This window comes from Chanodichthys erythropterus, chromosome 18, assembly GCF_024489055.1.
Source record: "Chanodichthys erythropterus isolate Z2021 chromosome 18, ASM2448905v1, whole genome shotgun sequence".
NCBI lineage: Eukaryota > Metazoa > Chordata > Actinopteri > Cypriniformes > Xenocyprididae > Chanodichthys > Chanodichthys erythropterus.
The window spans coordinates 3,008,370-3,021,412 of NC_090238.1; the positions used below are offsets into that span (position 1 = coordinate 3,008,370).

The following is a 13,043-nucleotide window of genomic DNA, read 5'->3' on the forward strand; positions in this document are numbered from 1 at the left end:
GCTTTTAGTGTCTCAAGACTTTTTTTGTTCTAGAATCAGAGACACAAATCCCAGTTATTTGTAGAGAGACTATTAGACGTAAAAATGCTTAGCTAGTTTTAAACAATGTTTTTATTGTGATTTGGTGAATTTTGGCTTCCATACAGATCTTACAACAATATCAACTCTGTTACCTTATTATTTTCACTCATTACAAACACTTGGACATTCCTTTAAATTATGATACGTAGGTTCTGTTATTTCTACAGCCGATTCAACAGCTACCAAAGTTATTGTAAGAAAAAATTGTCTTAAATTTGTGGGAAATCCAAATCTGTCATTTCAACCCTGTTATCCAGCATGGCTTACAAACTTTTAAATGCTTATAGTTAATGTTTATAGAAAATTGCATGACAATCACACAAATTTTATGTTTAAAACTGTATTCAGACATTTCTCAAATTTTGGTAAGTCAAATGTATTTATATCACACACATAGTTTAAAAGCAGCTTTACAGAAAATGATATTTAATCTTTATAATATCTTAATATCTTCATGCATTGTTGTCACATTTAGCAGATTAGATCTGGATAGTAATATAGTTCAATTTTGCAACGATAAACAATCACACAGCCAAGATTTGCTATATAGTATACATTGCTTTACATGAGTGTACTGTATGTGGATAAAGTTATATATATATATTTCAATATAGAAAATATATCCTTTTTATATATATATATATATATATATATATATATATATATATATATATATATATATATATATATATATATATATATATATATATATATATATATAATATATAGAGCTGGGCGATAATATAGTTATGAATAGTTTCATGTCCTACACTACAAAAAAAAAAAGTGTTTTTGTCTAGTTTTCCAGTAAAAATGTCTACATTTTTAAATGAAGATACATTTCCTGGAGAAGCCAAATGGAAAAAAAAAAAAATGCATCAAAATAAAGTGAGTTTATGCTTTAAAAGAATAAATATCTCCCAATGGAGTCATAAAAATAAACTTTTTTTTTTTGTTTTTTTGTTTTTTTGGAAAAAAATATTTTTGCGGTGTAAGCCTGATGGGGGTTTTCCAAGGTTCAGAGATTCCTTTCACTGATTAAAAAGTTTTAAAGATTTCTTGAATATTGGTTCCGTGTTGATGGAAAGTGGTAGACACTAGCGGCGTCCCAGCGGCTTGTTTATCTCAGTGGAGGAGGGTCTGGAGCCGCTGGTCACTCCAGCACCGAGGCGCCTGCGCTCGGGTTACACTGCAAACTGCTGCTGATTACAGCCCGAGCTGCAGAGGGGCTCGTCACAAATTGGAAACACATTAGCGAGCAGGGTTAAGAGCGGGATTAGACGCTACAGCCGGCCTGACACCGAATGGAGGCCATTTGAAGGGATTTGTTTTGATGCCCCCTGAGAGAGCGGCTAATTATTCACTCGGGCTGCTGGGAGTTCGGCATAACAGGTTACAGGAGCTGATAATCCCGCGGCCAAACCACGTGATGATGCAGTCTCATCTGGAAACCAAGTGTTTTTTACTCGTTTGTCTTGACTAATTGATTGTGCTGTTGTTTTACAGATATCATTTTGATGATTTATTTTCTGCATTTTGAACTGGCTCTTAGTTTTATTACGGACCATTTCATGCATCATGTCTGAGAAATGAAGTGCTGTAATGTAAAGAGTCTGTTAATGAATTTGCAGGAGCTCTTAATGAAAGCTTTTGCCCATTTCTGTGATGGAAAGCAGCACTGGGGGTCAATGGAGAGCTGAGCGCTCCACTCCGGCTGAACTGCAGGTCATCTGACACTCGATCTGAGGCGAGAGGTTAAAGGTCAGCCTCTTACGAGCCCACAGTCCATTGGGGAGCTTCCTCTGTAGTCAGATATGACCTGCACATGCTCCACGCAGGAGCTTTTATCATGGATCTTCATCTGAGCAGCAGCTCAGCTTCTTCAGGAACAAAGACCATGTCGGAAACCTCTTTTACACTCACAGCAGCTAATCAAAATCTCTGAGATTTCAGCATCATTTCCCCCCATTTATTTGTTTAATAACCCCAAAATAAAGGCCAGTTGGTTAGTTTTCAATATGGCAGTATTTTCATGACAATGAAGCACATTTAACCCCAAATGCTCATAACAACAATGCAAAAAAAACAAAAAACAACAAAAAAAGAAGCTTTTATACATTGTGGTAGTATTTGTCGCACTGTATTTGGACTGTCGGCTGATTTGATTGTTTTATTTGTGATGACGCAATCATCTATGCCAAATTGTGCAGCAACATTTTTGGTCAGGCCGTCATACAAAGAAATTATGAACCAGCGAAATATTAAAAGGGACCTTTAATGCCCCTTTCACAAGATGTAATATCAGTCTCTGGTGTCTCCAGAATGTGTCTGTGAAGTTTCAGCTCAAAATCCCCCACAGATCATTTATTATAGTTTGTCACATTTGCCTCTATTTGGGTGTGAGCAAAAACACACTGTTTTTGTGTGTGTCCCTTTAAATGCAAATGAGCTGCTGCTCCCGCCCCCTTTCCAGAAGAGGGCGGAGCTTTAACAGCTCAACAACAACAAAGCTGGAGAATCTCACGCAGCCAAAATGAGGATTGTCAGTAACGGTGTTCAGCCTTACATTGTTCAAACCGGAGTCGACACTGATGGAGAGACTCAGGAAGAAGTTACAACTTTTAGACGTTTCTGAATGGTTAGTGGATAAATTGATGTAGTTGCTGTGGAGTTGATTCAACTCATCCACTAGCATGTGTCGTCATGTTCATCTTTTGTGTTGAATTGATCCTCGTTTGTGAAGCAGTCCGGCATAAAATGACGGCAACAACACTCTACTACAACAACTCTTCCTCTTCTCTAAAGCAGCCCAAAATGGCCCCGCCTCCTTTGTTGTGTGTTCTCGGGGGCGGGGTTTATGTAAATTTTAGGGTTTGTGATGTCACCGACCCAGGAAAAAGCTTGTGTAGTCCCTACCAGCCTTTGTTCCTTAAAAAGCAATTTCAGTAAAAGAAAATATCTCTTTGCATTGAACTTTGAGTGTCGTAACTTTGCAGATGTTGTTTATGATCAAACAGCAACATTACACACTAACTAAAGTTAAAAAAGTGAAATCATAATCAACCACCCCTTTAATAACTGATTATTTTGTAGTCAATGTATGCTTTTTCCTGTCAACTTTGTTCTATGCATTTTTTTATTTTATTTTTTTTGCATAGTAAAATAAAACCTGTAGCTGTAATTTGCCAAATAATTTTGTTAATTAAACACCTTAACCAATTTTAGTGTTTTGTTCTTCCCTCATATTTAACATTTTAAAAACAATTACATATTTTTCTCATATTTTGATGGTTTAATCGAATATGTAGGGTCATTAAAAGCAAATATCCCCTCCGGGCATCACTTTGGGACACTACTGATGATTCCTTTTGATTAGGGTGAAGGTTAGGTATCTGCATAGTCACCTTTCCTCCTTTTTCACGTCTGTCTGCCCGTCACCTTCCCTTCCAAGCTCTCCATGCTGTCATTGCGGAGGAAATGATGTGGCTAAATCTGGAAGTGCCATCTCCACAGTCATTATCACAGACAGGTCAGGCGTTTATTGGGTCTCACCTCACCGATAGCCTGGCGATCATTAATCCATAAGCACGAGATAATGAGCACCGAACAGATTTATGCAATTACGGCCACATGGCGGATAGAGCAGCACTCTTTAGCCTAACGCATTAATGAGCTTATCAATATGTGTCGCGGGTTCAGGGTTCGATGGGACTAAATGAGACGTGAGCTGTAAAGGCCCAGAGCGCCTCTCGTCCGCAGGGTCACGGATGTTTCCGAGGCTTTTAGATAGAATGCTTTAATCCTGCTTTAATCGCATCGACAGCTTTGCCACTGGAAGTAAATTTCGCTTCCTCTGCGAAAGGCCACATCACATCCGGAATGAAACCTCATCAAAACAGAAGCATAAACATGTCGTGTAGAGTTATACCTGAAGGAAGATTGCTTGCTCTTTATGGCCGTCTGTTCCAGCTTAATTACAGCGATTGTGTTTTGCCTATTGGTGGGTGTTCAAGAACAACAGCTCGAACAGAACAAACCCTTTCCAACATCAGGCGAGGATGTCAGGATGTTCACCTTGTGATATTTATGGAGTAGGACACATTGTTTATTTATCGTCGTCCGTTCGAGGCCTTGTCTCATGCACTCTTTAAACATCCTGTTTGTGTGAAGGCTTTTCATTATCGTGACCATGCTGCTGAATGCAGGCCCTCGGGCTGGTCCAGTGAAATATGCGAGACGCAGGTTGCGTGCTGATATCGGCTCGCTCGCAGCCTTGAGTCCCCCCGCCCCCTGCAACCCGGTTCAAGCCCTATAAATAAACACCAATTAATCACCAGCTGAGAGGAGAGGAAGCCCTGACCGGAGCAGTGACGGCCCTCCAAAACTGAACTCAGCGTCTTCTCTGTTTTCTCTTTGTCGAGGTTGATGTGGTCGTGTTGTGGAAGCGGACTTCAAGTGACCATTGAGTCACTTCATATTACGAGGCATGTTCCAGGTTCAGTCAGGATGATGAATCCATCAGGTTGGCTTTTTACCAAGTCGTTTTCAGTATGTTACTGTGCCAAGATGTGATTTTGACTGAACAGAAAGCTTGCCAAGTTTGCATCCTGTAATTTTGCAGAATACCTAGAACTGCCTGGTATAATAAAAACATAATCCTGTGATTCACACCAAACAACTTGTATAGGCTTTCATGTATAGACTTCCCAGGTAAAAGAAGAATCAATGACCGCACCCAAGTGCTTGTAATTACCCACCTGTTTAATAAGCGTCATGAATAATTACTGGACTAGAATCACCTAATCCTTTCCGATCAAATATAATTTCCTGTGTTTTCATTTGCAGTAAGGTGATTTGCTTCACACCACTGCACGAAATTCCTAATTTCAGAATGATATTTAGATGTTCACCTTCTTTTATCTAACAAACCTTGTATTGCGGTGTCATCAGAGTATTTAATAATGTAATTATTCTTTTAGTTTTTCTACCTATACAATCATTTGTATATAAAGCAATGGGAACGTTTCTGTTGAGCAATGTCAGAGCAGTTTAGATTAGTCACCACTGAAAACACCAGAATATGACGTGCCGCTTTCCCATACTTTTTTAATCAAAATTACAATTAATCATTATTACAATATCAAGAGCAAATAATCAACAATGAGGATTCTGTCATAATACTGCAGCCCTACTCTGTCCTGTCCTGTTTTTATTTGATATACTTATGTAGGCTGTGTGAATTTACTTTAATATCATAACATTATGCATTTGTAGTGTAAATACTTGTGTGCCACCAACACTAAACACCAAAAGTCATGTCAGATGCAGCTTCTGTTCCACCTTTGCAGTGTAAAGATGGTTTTTGTTGATATGTTTATTAGCAAGAGTTTGTAGCATTCTGAAGTAATTGGTTAAATTTAAGGCAAAAAAAAAGTTTAATCAGTTAATTATAAAAAATTATAAAACATTGTTTCAACAACAACAACAAAAAAATGTGTTAACGTTTTCCACTAGAATTTTTAACTTAAGCCAATTGGGAGAATTACATTAATTCAAAGCAATATTTTGAGTTGATCCAACATGATGTTTTAGGTAAGGTGGACACAATAAAAACACATTTCTAAGTAACATGAACTTAATAATTGTCAACTTGAATGCAACTATTTTAAGTTGATCTAACATAATGTTTTAAGTAAGGTGGACACAATAAAACGCATTTCTAAGTAACATGAACTTAATAATTGTCAACTTGAATGCAACTATTTTAAGTTGATCCAACATAATGTTTTAAGTAAGGTGGACACAATAAAACGCATTTCTAAGTAACATGAACTTAATAATTGTCAACTTGAATGCAACTATTTTAAGTTGATCCAACATAATGTTTTAAGTAAGGTGGACACAATAAAAACACATTTCTAAGTAACATGAACTTAATAATTGTCAACTTGAATGCAACTATTTTAAGTTGATCCAACATAATGTTTTAAGTAAGGTGGACACAATAAAACGCATTTCTAAGTAACATGAACTTAATAATTGTCAACTTGAATGCAACTATTTTAAGTTGATCCAACATAATGTTTTAGGTAAGGTGGACACAAAACGCATTTCTAAGTAACATGAACTTACCAAGCACGGCTTGTCACCATGATGGTAAATCTCCAAAAACCCATATTAACAGAAACTCTTCTAAATTAGCATAACAAAACACTAATTACTGCTAAATCTCCTTTACCATTAATCTTGTGCAAACAACATTATATAACACTTAATTTTAGCATTTACTCTCCCTTTCAAGTGCCATGGGCAAAGCATGATGGGAAATATAAATCCCAGCCCAGTTTCACTTAAGTTCGTCTAAATTTAAAGAAGTGGTCATACAACTCAAAACAATGAAACACGTTTACACGACATCAGATTGTATTTTACATTAACAGAACTTAAATACATTTTTGATTAAGTGAAAATGTTAAACTATGACAAGTCATGATAGTATATCGAATCAATAGGCATAATTTGTGTGTCATCCAAGCTCAATAAAATAACTATTACAAGTAAAAAGTCTAACAGCATTTCAGAATTTATTTTTTTTATTTCACAACAATATATTTATTTAAGTAATGACTAAAGGTCCCCTGAATTAGTTTTTAGAGTGTGTGAGGGTTAAAAAAAAAAAGCCCCTAGAAATATATGGGCCATTCTAGGGCTGGGCGATATATCACATGCGATTGTCACGCGCATTTCGTCAGTAAAGCCGGTTCCCTGATTATCGCTAAATCGCCATCACCTGCTTTCAAATGGAGCGGCATTTAATAGACAGAGCCGTAGTCCACTGACAAGCTACGCAATATCGCGTTCATTATCGAAGGCGATTCATCTGCGAATAATGAACGTGATATTGTGTGGCTTGTCAGTGAACTATGGCTCTGTCTATTAAATGCCGCTCCATTTGAAAGCAGGTGATGGCGATTTAGCGATAATCAGGGAACCGGCTTTACTGACGAAATGCGCGTGACAATCGCATGCGTTATATCGCCCAGCCCTAGGCCATTCAACAGAACTGGTTCAAAGTCAGAGTTGCAAATATCTTTGAAAAAAATACATCTTTGTCCACGTATTTTGCATGTATGCAAATTGTATAATATCCAACATACACATTTCTAGTAATTGTGCAGTTAATTCTCATATTGTATTTTTAAAAGGTTTTGGAATATTTTTCCTCTCCCCAAATTTGTCACTACCAAAACACAATAATAAATAATTTAATAAGAAGGGTTACATTTGACCTATTAAAATTTAGTTTACATCTACCTTGTAAATATATATTTTTTGCCATTTAAAAAAAAAAAAATATATATATATATATATATATATATATATATATATATATATATATATATATATATATATATATATATATTTTATATATATATATATATATATATATATATATATATATAAAAACAGGTAAGTAAATAACAATAGCAATTTTAACTGTATTATATATGTGTAATTTATGAGATTTGTTATATTTTGAATCCATTCTGTCTTTGTAAAAGGTATAAAGTTTATCATACTGATTTCATTAGTTTAAATATACATTGAACCAAACACTATAATAACATCTTGGTTGATAATTCAATATACTTATTATTTTTGACAAAACATCCAATATTTCGGTAATGACTGCACATTTCCGGTAGTGACCACATCACAGAATTTTAACTTTTTTCACATACTAAAAAATGTTAAAATTCTAATGATTTGCATAACTGTACTAAAAATACTTTTTTCCCCCGAATAAATGATTGTGTTCCCTTTTGCCAATACCAAAACAATGATGACATGTTTTGGTCGTGACTGTTTCGGTAGCGACAATTTTAGGTAGTTTTGAGTCTAGCTCAAAGATGCTAATCAGCACATGGTTGGCTAGCACAGTTCTGAACAGTCGTACAGACATAAAAATGCTAAATTATATTTCAAATTATATATTTTAAAAAACAACAATGGAAAAAGTGCAACAAATATTTCAATGTTATTTTCACAAATTTAGGGGTTTTAAATTTAGGGGTCAGGGTTCAGGACAGTCACCTCCCAATTCAAAGTAACCAATAAATGATGATTTTATTTACATTACGCTTACTGTTATTCCAAATATTATTGTGGGATTCAATAGTTAATAGAAGAATCTTAGTAAAATCTAAAATTTGAATACTTAATTGATTAATCAATGCAGGTTTCATTTTATTTTTTATATTTTGTTGACCTGGTAATTTATATTTAAAATATCATAACTGGCTCTTTCAGTGAAGCGTCAGTCTTTTCTCTTAGTGATGTATGTAGGATGCTCCAGTCATTCAGTGCTCTTAAAGCCCGCCCCCTGTAAGCTCGCGCTCATCTGCATACGCTTCTGAGAGCCACGCCCACGTCTCAACATCCAATCATCAACTAATGCATAGAACCAAGCCCCGCCCTACTTTTTTTTTTGATAATACATTGCACTCAGATCTTTGTCACGATACATAAGAAAAGATCTGTTGCTACTTTCATTTCATCGCAACTTTAAAATTCACAAATATATCCTCACTAACACATGACTTCTGTGCTAGAAACACTTATTGACTTATGCAAAGTTACAATTATTATATTTTCAACTTTTTGACAACATAATGTTAGAAAAACCCTGCAAGAGCAGAAAGAGACGAGGTGTAACTGCAAAGAGTAAACGTCATTCATGTGAAACTTCAGAGCCACTTCAGAATGCCAGTATTCCTCATGAACAAGAATGCATGTCATTTAACAAAAATACAAGCTGTAAGCAAGATTTGTGATTTAAACTGAAGGATGATTTTAATTTTGTGTGGTCATGAACATCAATATCCATTGCTGTGGATAGAGCGATGATCGCAAACTGTTTCTGTAAGGTGAAAATAACCTGAAGCGGATTTCAATCGCATTTCAGCGCAGCATGTTTAGATGTCAGAGCGCTCCCGCTTGGATGAAGAAAGGTATCCTCTGGAAGCTGCCGAGATCTGCCGGGTGAGCAGAGATGACACCACGGAGGGCTGTAATTAGTTATTCAATTACGCTGCGATTATGTGTGTGCATTGATGGGGAGGAGGCCACTCAAACGCCGGCTTACTCTCTCAGCACCTCCTTTCAGCTTTTTGTTCTTAAGTGCTGCGCTCTCATTAAAATGCCTTTTTAACCAGCATGGCACCTGCTTTAAAATCAAATGCGGGGCGCTCGTTACGCCTAATGGCAGCATGTCTGCCAGCGACGCTCTCAGCGGCATCCCACTCTCTCCGCCCGCCAAAGCCAACGCGCTCCAAATTAGCTACATTTCACAAACAATTTCACCGACTCGTTACGCAGTTAGATGTTTATTGGAAGATCACTGACTTCCCCCGAGCGATACTTGTGCCAGATTGAGGTGGCGAAGCGGTGGCCCACATAATAGACCTCAATTATAATTGGAGCCCTGTGTCCGTTTATGCCTTTATTTATGGAACCTTTGCATTGAAGTACAGCGGCCTTTGTGTTTTCGCCTTCAGAATGGAAGCAGTTTGGACGCCCCCCTCGGGGGTTACAAGCGCATCGATTAAACCCCAAACCCTTCGCCACCGGTGGCACGATGCCGCTCTGTCGTTTGCTCCCAAAAGCTCGTTCTCTTGTGTTCCAGTTGTTTTGTAACCCTGACTGAATTCAGACCCCAATGACATCAAATGAGCCCCTGAAATGAACTTCTTGTTTTCTCTTTCGTCTAATGTATGTCATCTTGTCTTAGATCTGCTGTCACAGTAGTTACGATAAACCTGGGTTTAAATTCAGTATGAGCACATCAGAGCTACTGTATGGCAGTAGGAGATTTATGCATTTATGCAACGACTAGATCAGTGTTCCTGTTGGGAGATGCTGGAATATAAATAAATATATTCCCTCAGGTTTTTATTCCTTTTTTCAAAATAATCTTGTTTTGTAATCCTCAGATTATTGTAAATCTAAAGATTAAAAAAAAAAAATACTATTTTGCTACAAACATAAACAATATTATATTCTGCTTGAATGATGACTCTGTACTGAAGATAAAAGGAGAAGACGTGGCAAACTGGAAAAATGACAAAAACAGCAAACTGGAAAATGTCATTCATTTCATTCATTTTGTTTTGGAAAAACATTAAAGAACAAGAATGCTGGAAATTTAGACAGAAACTACAGAAAAAGACATCTAGAGTTTTTATTTGGAAAAGAATTGGCATAAATTATTCAATCTTAGGTCATGATACATTTGAAAAATATCTGTAGTTTTATAATAAGATTACTTAAATTAGATAAAATGCTCTATATGTTATTAATTTGCATACACTATGTATTATACTTAAATCTGGTTTGACATCCAAAATGTCTAAGACTTTTTTCTGTCATATTTTGACACCTTTTATGTAATATCTCAATTGGAAATTGTGCTTGTCATATTTCTTTAAAATAAATTCCAGTTGTTTTAAATGCAACTTTGCTTGTATTGCCAATGAATGTCATTTTGTTATATAACACAAAAATATTTTAATCGTGGCTCAAGTGTCCAAGTACTTTCTGGTGCTACTCAATATGCATATTTAGTTGATATACAGGCATGCAGCTGTATCCGTTTATTTATTATTTATTTATTTTTCTTTGTAGCCCACTTCTGATCTTGGTTTTGTTTGTTTTAATCTATTCAATCACGAAGTAGACATGACTGTTATCAGTCAATTTGACTCATTGTAGGAAAATACTGTAAATCAATCGCAGTACTCAGCTGTGTGTAGTGTACACTAATCACTGTCTGACACCTCAAACTGTAGTTGAACTTTTGATCATGTCTCATAAGGTCACAGGATGTGAAATATCAGTTTTTCAAGCTATTAAAATGGCCTTGGGATCTCAGAGGCCTTACAGAACACCAGGGTCAATTAGTCAAAAATAACACACTGATAATTCTCCGTGTTGAAAGCCCTTGGTGAAGAGCGTTTTTCCAGATGTGGGACGAGATGCGTCAGAGCGCTGTCTTATCTGATCATCAGCACTTTTCAGAAGATTCCTTGGCTTCTGTCTTTGTCTCCACACGTCACTATACTCACTCCACCTCTCGTGTTATAGCATGTAAATGTTTATATTGTGTGTCCATAACATTTCCATAAAAAGAATGGGGATCTATTACAAAGACTCCGGTTCGGTGATGAACTTGCTCTGCGTCTGTAAGCGCTGTTAGTTTTGGCTCGTTCAATCAGTCGGGACTGTAAATCAGTGTGTGCAAAAGAGAGCTCAGGACTTTAGAACGGAGCTGTAGACATGGTCTGATGTCAAGTCAGCTTTATTTCTACAGCGCTTTACACAGAACAGATTGTTTCAGAGCTGTAATACACAGAATCAATGATGCAAACTTCATCAAATATGAGACAAATTCTGACTGAGCTGTAAAGAAGACAATAGTGTCATTATTCAGATTTATACTCATCTGATAATGTCAGCGAAGTCAAATCAATAATATTGTTAAATATTATGTCTTTTAAACCTTAAATGTGTGAGAGTAGTAAGGATCAAGTGACAGAAATGGAGAACAAAACCTTGCATATGGCACTATCCAATCTGACTGTCTGGCTTGATGCACCTTCCATTTATTGTGGTGTCAGTCACTGTTTTCCTGTCCAAGTGGACGGATCTTCCAGTGAGGATCAGACTTTATAGTGACATTCAAAAGTCTGCGTGAGACTGAGAAACTGTTCACATGCACAGTTTAGTTTAGACTGACCTGATTCACTCTTGAATCGTTCACTCTCAGAACTGAACTGAACAGCTAGCCGTTGTCGAGTGGATTACTAACGGTTATGTTTTATGTCAATGGTTGCTAACATTTGTTTTGTCAAAAGTAACAAACTGGTGCTTGACACCATCACTTCAGTGCTGAGCTCAACATATTCCCAGCTGCATTTAAAGGATTAGTTCACTTCAGAATTTAAATTTCCTGATAATTTACTCTCCTCCATGTCATCCAAAATGTTCATGTCTTTCTTTCTTCAGTGGAAAAGAAATGAAGGTTTTTGAGGAAAACATTCCAAGATTATTCTCCATTTTCTGCAGCTTCAAAGAGCTCTACATGATCCCAGACGAGGAATAAGAGTCTAATCTAGAGAAACCATTGCTCATTTTCTAAAAAAATAAAAAAAAAAAAAATTATATACTTTTTAACCACAAATGCTCGTCTTGCACTGCTCTGTGATGCTCCACACATTATGTAATCATGTTGAAAAGGTCACGTGTGACCATCTCATTTTCTTTTCCAAAATCATCAGATATCGTTTTTACCTTTTTTTGTAAAGGCTGTTTGATTTAGTCTTTGCACGTTCGCTTTGTAAACACCGGATCAGTACTTCCACCTACGTCACACATGACCTTTCCAACATGATTACGTCATGCGTGGAGCATCTCAGAGCAGTGCAAGATGAGCATTTGTGGTTAAAAAGTATATAATTTTTATTTTCTTTAGAAAATGAGCAATGGTTTCTCTAGATCAGACTCTTATTCCTCGTCTGGGATCATGTAGAGCTCTTTGAAGCTGCACTGAAACTGACATTTGGACCTTCAACCCGTTGAACCCCAGTGAAGTCCACTATATGGAGAAAAATCCTGAATGTTTTCCTCAAAAACCTTCATTTCTTTTCGACTGAAGAAAGACAAACATCTTGGATGACATGGAGGTGAGTAAATTATCAGGAAATTTTAATTCTGATGTGAACTAAACCTTAAAGGGATAGTTCACCCAAAAATGAAAATTTGATGTTTATCTGCTTACCCCCAGGGCATCCAAGATGTAGGTGTAGAACACAAATGATGACTTTTAACTCAAACCGTTGCAGTCTGTGAGCCGTATAATGTGTGCCAATGGTAACACAATTCATAAGAGTTAAATAAACATGCAC

At 36.5% G+C, this 13,043-nt stretch overlaps 1 protein-coding gene across 3 annotated transcripts in view; it reads left to right on the plus strand.

Moving 5' to 3' along the window:
* The window catches only part of cdin1 (CDAN1 interacting nuclease 1), an 89,984-nt gene that overhangs the window by 75,593 nt on the left and 1,348 nt on the right, over positions 1 to 13,043 (plus strand). The window lies entirely within an intron of this gene.